Source organism: Beta vulgaris, chromosome 1, assembly GCF_026745355.1.
Source record: "Beta vulgaris subsp. vulgaris cultivar EL10 chromosome 1, EL10.2, whole genome shotgun sequence".
Classification (NCBI taxonomy): Eukaryota; Viridiplantae; Streptophyta; class Magnoliopsida; order Caryophyllales; family Amaranthaceae; genus Beta; species Beta vulgaris.
Window position 1 is genome coordinate 42,662,717 of NC_079202.1, and position 11,285 is coordinate 42,674,001.

Below are 11,285 nucleotides of genomic sequence, written 5' to 3' on the forward strand. Positions count from 1 at the left end.
TTCTTTAACATGCAATCATACCTATTTTCATGGAGCCATACATATTAAAGACAATAAGAACGGCATCCTATAAGTCCTAGCAAGAACAATTAGCTATTTTCATGCATAAAAAAAATCTTATTTTTAATTAGGGTTCTAAAATCAATTAAGAGTAACTTTCATTGTAAACCTAATCACATTCAATAATACATTTCTAGTTAATTATTGATAATAAAACCAACCCTAATAAAGAGGAATTATAAGTTAATTAAATAGGAAATTGGGAATTAAATCAACATTTTAATCCATATTAGGGTTCAACCTAACCCTAGATTATAAAACTACTCGCACATGATAATTAAATACATAAAATAAGCAATAAGAGAAAACATAATAACAATAATAATAATAAGAGAATAAAGGAAAGAAAATACTTGAATTGAATTAATGGAAGCTTGAAAGTAAATCTCCAATGAACAAAACTTGGAAGAACAAAAGAGAGAATGAAAATAACATAGAATGAAAAATAACGTAGAATTAAAGTCTAGGTTTTTATCTTCTAAAACCCCCTATTTATATCCTAGTACAAACCTAGAAAAATCTATCTTATTAGCACTCTTATCATAGCCGAAACGGAAGACCACAAGTGGGTTGTGGCACGGAGAAAGTTGGCACGGGCAGGTTGTGGCACGGGCTGTGAAATCATACATTCTCCAAGTGCTAGCTAGAAGTCGCCACAAGCAGGCTGTGGTGGCCCAAGTTCACGCCACAACCACGTTGTGGAGGGGCTGCTCCACTTCTTCTTTCCTTGATAGAATTACAAAGGCCACAAGGGCGTTGTGGCAATAGACCTCAAACCTAGCTATTGATAAATTCCTCCTATTCCGTTGCACATGACTCATGAACCTCCTTCGGAATCCAAAATGCTAATAAATCCTACAAATATAAGATAAAACATACCAAAGGAGAGTAATATCGAAATATAGAAAATAATAGCTCTAAAAGATTAAGTAACTGGAGAAAACACAATAAAATATGATTAAATATGACATATAAACCGTGTATAATATCGTGTTATCAAATTCCCCCCACACTTAACCTTTGCTCGTCCTCGGGTAAACAAACAAAATAAGAAAAACTACTCTAAGAAAGCAGTAAAATCCTAATACTCACTGTCGTAGGAATCACGATTGCATTTAGCGTATGCAACAAGCCCTTTAAACCCCTAGGCTACCCTAGTGGACGAGTTTGGTCTCGTGAAGGTTTTCAGAAGGCATACCTACAAAGCCAAATCAAGAAGTCCCATTCCAATTTGCTCAATCAAGTGATTATTCCAAATCAAAAATCATTTTTTCCAATAATCAATTATGTATCACAAATCAATAGCATGGAAGAAACAATAATGCATAGCACCCTTTAATGACCAACCAATCTTACCGCACATCTCCCCTAACCAACTCAAACATATGTAAATAGCTTCTCACTTTAGTTGTGCAAAAAATAAAGTAAAAGAGTCACTCATGTGTTTATGGGTTAGAATATGAGATCACTCATCCTATGCATATAAATGCATATCAACTTCATATAATTGTCCTCTTCATATTTGCAATTTGACTTTCTCCACTTATAAAAACAAAGATGCAAAATACGGAAATCATATATTCCTTAAAAAGGATAGGCTTGGTTAATAATAGGGTTCGACGATGTTATTTCGGAATGTGGTGCTAAAAAAAATGAAAATCCTAATCCCACTACATAACCAAATGACGGGTTCAAACCAACCTTATTTCCTCCAAACTTCATACAAACTTTCCCTTTTTCACACTTTCTTGCTTTTGGAAATAGAAGAGACTCTCATTTTATTTTTTGAATTCTCACTAGAAATTATGATTGAATTGATTTTTTTTTGAGAATTTTCTTTGAACTTGAAACACAAATGAGAAGTTGAATGTTTTTTTTTCCTTTTTTTTGAATTTTTTTTCTTCACTCAACATAATATTTCATACATCACTCATAGGGCATAAAATACAATTTAAAACCGTCTCCAAAATAAATCTACAAAAAGGCTCTATGGCTTTAAATGTAAGGTATCAAGAAGAGGACAAAAATGGCTCAGGCTCAACCTAAGAGTAAATGTAAAATAAACCAAAAAAAAAATTGTGGACCTACAATGTTCAGGCTCTATATATCTACAAAGGGAATTCAATCATTTTTTCCGCAATATGCATCATCAAGTCTCAAATAGTCAAAAAGCAAATCCAAGAATCGAATTACACAAAGGACAACTAATCACACAAGAAAAGAATGAGACTGAAATATGATGAATCAGTCAAATAAGGCTCAAAAATTTCTCACAAGGGTACTCAAGCTATTCACATAAGTGGGGAGACCATTCTAGCCACAAACCATTGTCATCAAAAGGATTTATGCTAATTTATTGAATTACTCAATCCAATGCCAATTAACTCTTGAAAATTTGTGTAAGAAAATATGTTTCAAAAATCACTTAATCACTTGTTTCACATATTGGAATGAAAAATCAAGATGACACTAAGACAAGACGACTCTATCTAGACTAACAAAGCAAAAATTAAAGACAAACAAAAAAAACTAAGAACAAACAACCAAAAACAAACCTAATATTTACAAATTAAAAGATAATATCCCTCCCCCACACTTAAAAATTGCAATGTCCTCAATGCAATATATAACATGATTAACAAGGGGAAAGAATACTCACAAATTTAAGCTTCATCATGGAAAGGGACGAGGAAGATTTGAAAATCCTCCTGATTGTATCCACGTGCTCAAAGTGCCAAGGAATGTGGACATTGAAATCAATTGCTCCTTCATCTCCTTCTGGTCATCTTTTATCCTGCTATCAACTGAAGCTTGGAGTTCTGCAAGAGCTTTCTCTATTGGTCCAAGTATGCTATTCATTGTACAATTGAAAACTAATAGACCCTTCACCACACTCTAAGTAACCGCCCTTATAGAACTAAAAAACTCTAACGTGATTCTTTTATATGTTGGATATTTGCACATGAGGAAATTACCCCATCCAACATTAGAGAATAGCCAGTGAACATCATCTTCAATATTTACTATTTAGAGTCTTTAAGGTATCAATATCACAAAAACGAGTTGCACTTACTCCTCTCTCAAACAATCCTTCATATCATAGTAGTCAACCACCACATTCTGTTTAGTTTTAGACGACATCTTTCCTTTAGCACTAACAGATTTCTTCTTGGATGCAGGAGGCTTTGATACGGGTACGGGCCGCGATACTCCCCAAGTTCTCTTACTCCTAGACGTGGTAGAACGACCCATTCGAAACTGATACAACATCGGTCTAAATAATTAAACAATTAATTCGGAGATTAGGGTTCGATAATGAAATTCGCCAATGAAACAGAGAGTTCGAGATTACGTTCCGGAGTACCGTTCGATCAGGAAACTGTAGTGGGATTGATGCTGTTGCTTGATGGTTGTGGAGCTTCCTGTGTATGCAGCAACTTCAACAATTTGGTAAGTCATTTAGTGTTTTTATTCATAATTCCACCTGCATCATATGATATATAATAGCATTAGTAGCCAAAAATTGGTGGAGGATCCACTAATCCATTACCCCTAACTAACACGTTGCAAAGGAAAACAACTAAAAACAAATACACAAAAGGAAAGAAAAGGTAAGAAAAATAAAGGTAACAAGAAAAGAAAAGTCAAAAGTTCAACTAAAATCCTACAAAAGCAATTAAAAGCTACGGACCTTTTTTTTTATTTTATTGAGATCATTTTTATTATTATTATTTTTTTTTATTTTGTTTTTTTTAAAAAGAAAAGAAATCTACTAAAAGTAAACTAAGAGGAAAAGTTAAATAAAATAAAATAACATAAAATAAAAATTAAAGAGAAATTTTGGGTTGCCTCCCAAAAAGCGCTAGTTTAAGGTCATCTAGCTTGACCACCTTTTGTGCAGTTTGAATGAGGATTGGAAAGGGTAAAAACCGATTTCGCTTCAATGGGTTCACCTTCTCGATAGTGCTTGAGACGTTGCCCATTAACCTTAAAGGAACCAATAACTTCACTCCAAATTTCAACTGAATCATAGGGGAAAACTTTTCGTACTTGAAATGGACCGGACTACCTTGATCGAAGTTTTCCAGGGAACAATTTCAAACAAGAATTGAGCAACAACACTAACTCTCCTCCGTGAAATTCTCGCCTCATAATATGCTTATCATGCCATTTTTTCGTTCTCTCCTTGTACAACCTTGAATTTTCATAAGCCTCCATCCGAAGTTCATCTAACTCATTAAGTTGTAGCAATCTCTTCTCCCCTGCTGCCTTAGCATCCAAATTAAGGCTTTTGATAGCCCAATATGCACGGTGCTCTAACTCAACAGGGAGATGGCAAGCCTTACCATACACTAGCCGATATGGGGTTGTACCCATTGGCGTTTTAAATGCCGTTCGATATGCCCATAATGCATCATCAATCTTAGCAGACCAATCCTTCCTTGATTTTGCAACTGTTTTCTCAAGAATAGACTTTATTACGCGGTTGGAGACTTCTACTTGTCCACTAGTATGTGGATGATACCCAATACCAAGCCTATGTTGCACTCCATACTTCTTCAACATTGCTTCAAACCGATACTCCAAAAAATGTGTTCCCGTGTCACTAATCAACACACGTGGGATACCAAATCGAGGGAAAATAATTTTCTTAAAAAATTTACTTACTACACGAGCATCATTGGTTGGAGTTGCAATGGCTTCAACCCACTTAGAGACATAGTCCACATCGACTAAGATGTATTTATTCCCATAGGAAGAAGGGAATGGTCCCATGAAGTCTATCCCCCCACACATCAAACAACTCAACCTCGAGGATGTTATTTAGGGGCATTTCATTTCTCCTTGATATATTACCCGTGCGTTGACAACGATCACATGCCTTGACATAGTATTACACGTCCTTGAACAAGGTCGGCCAATAAAAACTGCACTGCAAGATTTTTTTGGTCGTCTTCGTTGTACCTGCATGTCCACCACACGGTAAGTCATGACAATGAGAAATAATACTAGTTACCTCACCTTCCGGGACACAACGTCGAATCATCGCGTCTGCACATAACCTGTATAAGAATGAGTCCTCCCAAAAATGTCTTCTCGCCTCATAAAAGAATTTCTTCTTTTGTTGGGACGAGTAACCGTCTGGCATTGTACCCGTGGACAAAAAATTAGCTAAATCAACATACCAGGGTGATTCAATTTTAGAGAGAGCTAATAAATGTTCATCAGGAAAAGAGATCGTCTCCATCCCCCTTCTCTAGGAGGAGACGAGAAAGATGATCTGCGACAACATTCTCGGAGCCCTTTTTATCTTTAATCTCAATGTCGAAATCTTGTAACAAAAGAATCCAACGGATCAAACGGGGCTTTGCATCCTTCTTACTCATCAAGTACTTCAATGCCGCATGATCTGTATGAACTATCATCGTGGAACCAACAAGGTAAGAGCAAAATTTATCTATTGCATATACTACTGCTAACATCTCTTTTTCAGTTGTGGCATAATTCATTTGAGCATGATCAAGAACTTTACTAGAGTAATAAATAGCATGAAGTTTACCATCCTTCCGTTGGCCTAAAACAGCACCTACCGCGTAGTCACTAGCATCGCACATAATCTCAAATGGTAGGGTCCAATCTGGAGGTTGCATAATTGGAGCAGAAATCAAGGCTTCCTTCAACCTGTTGAAAGCCTCATGACAAGCATTAGTAAACACAAATGGGGCATCTTTAGCTAAAAGCTCAGTTAGAGGTCGAGCAATTTTTGAAAAATCTTTAATAAAACGACGATAAAAACCTGCATGGCCCAAAAAGCTCCGAACTCTTTTTATAGAATTCGGAGGGAGTAATCGCTCAATGACCTCTATCTTTGCCTTATCGACTTCGATAACCTTATTTGACACCACATGACCTAAGACGACTCCCTGTTGTACCATAAAAGGACATTTTTCCTAATTTAAAATTAGATTGACTTCTCGACATCTATGGAGCACCTTTTTTGAATTTTCAAGACATACATCGAAAGATGTTCCATACCCAGAAAAATCATTCATAAATACTTCCATTGAATTTTCAATGAGACCTGAGAAAATTGCCATCATACAACGATGAAACGTGGCTGGAGAATTACATAACCCGAACGGCATCCTATGGTATGCAAAAGTGCCATACGGACATGTGAATGTGGTCTTTTCTTGATCACAGGGACGGATAGGAATTTGAAAGAAACCAGAGTATCCATCTAAGTAACAGAAAAAGGAATTCCTAGCCAAACGTTCTAAAATCTGATCAATGAAAGGGAGAGGGAAATGGTCCTTTCGGGTGGCCTTATTTAGCCTTCTATAATCAATACACATTCGCCAACCTGTAACAGTCCTAGTGGCGACCGGCTCACCCTTATCATTCTTAACAACGGTCATACCTCCTTTTTCGGAACTACTTGCACAGGACTAACCCACTTACTATCTAAGATAGGGTAAATTATCCCTGCTGCAAGCAATTTAAGAACCTCTTTTTTAACTACCTCCATCATATTTGGATCATTAGGACCAAGATATGCATATTTAAGAGAGAAGGGAAGGGGTTTTAACTCTACGAGGCGTAGTACTCTCCCCAACACCCGAAGAGCTAAGAATTTCCTTCATTGGAGTAGTGATCGGGTTGGCCTTTGCTTTCTCAAGTAGCCGCTTGTACTCTCTTGTTTCCCAATCTTCTTCATCTGCACTCCCCATTAACATTGTCTCAAGCGCATCATCAGACTTATTCAAAGGTACCTGCTCATGTTGCAAATCATCTAGAAAATCCACTTGGCAAACGGTGTCTCCCATAGACGGAGTTCTCATGGAATCATCTAGTGAATATTCTAACTTCTCATCACCAACCTCAAAAGTGATCTTCCTATTTTTCATGTCAATCATTGCGCCCACGGTAGCCAAGAATGGCCTACCAAGAATAATTGGTACCTGTACATCTTCTTCCATTTCCATCACAACAAAATCACATGGGATAAAGAATTTTCCCACGCGAAGAGGAACATCTTCAAGCACACCAAGGGGAAATTTAACCGACCTATCTGCAAGTTGTAGAGAGATGTGTGTGGGCTTTAGTTCACCCATTTGAAGCTTGTTGCAAATAGATAGGGGCATGAGACTCACACTTGCGCCAAGATCACATAATGCCTTCTTCATTTCCATGTCCCCAAGCTTGACTGGAATTGAGTAACTACCCGGATCACCGAGCTTCTTAGGAAATGTATTTTGCAAAATAGCACTACACTTCGCGGTAAAAGAAACAGTGGCATTTTCTTCTAGCTTCTTTTTGTTGCAGAGCATATCCTTCAAGAATTTTGCATAGGAGGGCGTTTCGGATATGGCATCTAGGAACGGAATATTAATGTGAAGCTTCTTTAATATTTTAAGAAATTTTCCGTACTTCTTCTCCAACTTTGCTTGAGCTAACCTTTGCGGGAAAGGAACCTGGGGAACATATGGGGCAAGTGGAGGTGCATTCGGTGCCCTTGGTTCTTCCTCATTCGCTATACTATCGACCACCTTATCATTAGTGACTACCCCTTCAACAACCTTATTTGATGGCTCCCTTGCGGGAGGATCTTCCAACTGCTTCCCACTCCTTAAAGTGACGGTGTTGATATGCCCCCTTGGTGGTTGCTCTATCTGACCCGAAAAGGTACCCGGAGTCTTTGAAGATTGACCAAATTGATGAGCGAGTTGGCTTATCTAATTTTCCATGAGCTTGTTTTGAGCTTGTAGTTGTTGACTTTGCGACTGCAATTGTTGAATTTGATTGTTGGCAGTAGCCACAAAATTCTCCATCGTGAGCTCAAGACTAGACTTTTGAGGCGGTGGTTGTTGCACTAGTTGTTGATGTTGTGGTGGCCTAGGTTGGAAACCCGGTGGTGCAATGTAGTTGTTGCGAGGTTGTGGAGGAGATGGATTCTGTTGAGTGGGTATTCTTGTAAGAAAAGTTCGGATGATTCCTCCACCCTTCATGGTACGTGTTGGAATAAGGATCATTTTGCCTTTTGGGTGCCGTGGTGTAGAAGGCATTCGCTTGCTCGATTGACATGTCTTCGGAAGGAGGTTGACATTGTGATGCAATGTGGCCTTGAATACCACATAATTGACATGTTTCTGATGAAATAGAAGATGATCCGGCTTGGAGTTTATCAAAATTGCTAGTCAATGCTTGCACGGAACTTGTCAAGAGGGTCAAAGCATCAACATCAAATTTTCCTCTGGTCTTCACAGAATTTCAGCCCCCTGGATGATAATTTTCATTGGCCGTCATCTTCTCAATCAACTCCTTGACTTCAAAAGGATTCTTTGTCATGATAGAACTCCCGGATGCAGCATCAATGTATATACGAAACTCATGAGTCAAGCCATAGTAGAAGATCTGAATTAACATCCAGTCAGGAATACCGTGATGAGGACATTGTCTCTGCAGTCGCTTGAATCTCCTCCATGAGTGATATAGGGACTCATCATCTGATTGCTTGAAAGTGGCCTGGATATTGCATTCCTCAACTCTGTCGTTTTCTCTGGCCCCAAGAATCTGGTCAGAAAAGCCTTAGCAAGCTTGTCCCATGTATCAAACGAACCTACGCCTTCATCTCTTAACCACTCCCTTGCTATATCCCTGAGTGAAAACAGGAAGCAACAAAGTCTAATAGCATCATTGGTAGCTCCATGAATCTTCATTGTATCACACTTTTCTAGGAAACTATCAATGTGATCTATGGGGCATTCCTTTGGTGAACCTCTGAAGGAGTCATTAGAGATGAATTGAATGAATTGAGGCTTCAATTCAAAATTTTGAGCTGTGACGGGTGGTCTGACAATACTAGACAGGATTCCGGTTGTTGTGTCAGGAATATCGTACTCTAAAAGAGATTTGTCTGTTTCACCCATAATTCTTATGTTTCGATTTCACCTTTTTCTACCTCTGCTTCTTCTTGCAGTAGCTTTGATCTCAGTATCAAAAGGTGTAAGATTTTCAGGACCTGAACTTCGAGTTTGCATGCAACAAAGAAGTAAAAACAGGAGATCAAAAACACAAGGGACAATAGCCGAAGCAGCAAATCAAAAGCTTAGTAAAAACGAATCACAAATAACTAGATTAAAATCGTTAGTCCCCGGCAACGACGCCAAAATTTGATAGGTGTGTCGCGTACCTAACAAAAATAATCCTAACAAGACTACTACTATGTAGACGGGCAAGTAAGGGTCGAATCCCAAGAGACTAAAGTTTAACTAATTAAATAGACTCAAATAATCACTAAGCAAGTAACCAAATCAACGATGATAAATTTAACTAAAGAACTACTAACTACTAAGCAATGAAAATAATACGAAGATAATCAAGATCTAAAAACATCTAAGATTAGGAATCCCCACTAATATAATCAATAAATCAATATAATCCCTTACTTCACACAATTAATCAATAAATATTCCACAGGACGGATGCTCCCTGTAACAATACTAAGAGCTTCTTTCGGTCAACTAATAGGTTCCCTAACATGCAATCATACCTATTTTCATGGAGTCATACATATTAAAGACAATAAGAACGACATCCTATAAGTCCTAGCAAGAACAATTAGCTATTTTCATGCATAAAAAAAATCTTACTTTTTATTAGGGATCTAAAATCAATTAAGAGTCAACTTTCGTTGTAAACCTAATCACATTCAATAATACTATTTCTAGTTAATTATTGATAATAAAACCAACACTAATAAAGAGGAACTATAAATTAATTAAATAGGGAATTGGGAATTAAATCAACATACTAATCCATATTAGGGTTCAACCTAACCCTAGATTATAAATCTACTCGCACATGATAATTAAATACATAAAATAAGCAATAAGAGAAAACATAATAACAATAATAATAATAATAATAAGAGAATAAAGGAAAGAAAATACTTGAATTGAATTAATGGAAGCTTGAAAGTAAATCTCCAATGAACAAAACTTGGAAGAACAAAAGAGAGAATGAAAATAACATAGAATGAAAAATAACGTAGAATTAAAGTCTAGGTTTTTATCTTCTAAAATCCCCTATTTATATCCTAGTACAAAACTAGAAAAATCTATCTTATTAGCACTCTTATCATAGCCGAAATAGAGGACCACAAGTGGGTTGTGGCACGGAGAAAGTTGCCACGGGCAGGTTGCGGCACGGGCTGTGAAATCATACGTTCTCCAAGTGCTAGCTAGAAGTCGCCACAAGCAGGCTGTGGTCGCCCAAGTTCACGTGAAGAACTCGATGATATTAGCATACCATTTAATCCAAATTGCTTAAGCCTTAATGTAATCATTGATCAAACATTATCAATGATATTAGCATACCATTTAATCCAAATTTTTAAAAGATAGAATTCGAAACACAAACCTATCTTCGAAATATATATATATAATCCCCCGTAAATTTATGGATTTTATAAATATATTTTAGTAAATATATATATATATATATATATATATATATATATATATATATATATATATATATTAAATAATTGTACCTCATGTGAAAACCGCACCAATGAACGCAGCCATAGAACATAGCTGCCAATTGCATAGCTTAGTAAATGTAGATCAACTTCTAGTTGCGGTAGCGGAAGAGGTGATTTTTCAAAATCTGACACAATTTCATTGATGGTTAACAAATAGTGGTTATCGTCCACTAACTGGTTATGCAATCGTACTAGGTCACTAGGGGGTTGTGCATGGCCATATGCTACCAGAATGAATCTATCAGAACCATCTCTTCGAGCTAGGAGTTTGCATGCAGTCTCCTCCTTGAAACAAAACTTGATTGATATTAGTTCATTGAAAAACTCCATTGAAAAAGTACAATAGTTGTTTAATAAAGCAAAGGGATGACGTGATTACCTTCAACTCGGGTACTGGAGGTGGATCAGATAAAAATATCATCTGAACATCAGATGCTCGTGGATCACTGGTCGGCTGTGGAATAATTACACTACTTTCCTTCTTCAATGCAAAAGTCGGTAAACCCATTTGCTCAAATATGGCGTTAAATTTATGTGTCATCTTCTCCATGAGATCCTGCCGAATTGCAGCCTTGATAGACTCCACATCTACAGCCGCTGAATCCACACTACTTACACTTGATTTTGTCATTGTAGTGTATTGATTACCATATACCTTTATCAAACCGAGGCGGACACC

General features: G+C 37.1%; 1 long non-coding RNA gene across 1 annotated transcript; it reads right to left on the bottom strand.

Annotated features, from left to right (window-relative positions):
* Positions 1 to 396: 396 nt before the first annotated feature.
* Positions 397 to 3,849, bottom strand: LOC125496973 (uncharacterized). The gene is made up of 2 exons (XR_007273456.2): positions 3,134 to 3,849; positions 397 to 2,879 (listed from the first exon to the last, which is right to left on the bottom strand). It is a non-coding gene; the product is annotated as an uncharacterized LOC125496973 (long non-coding RNA).
* Positions 3,850 to 11,285: the final 7,436 nt, after the last annotated feature.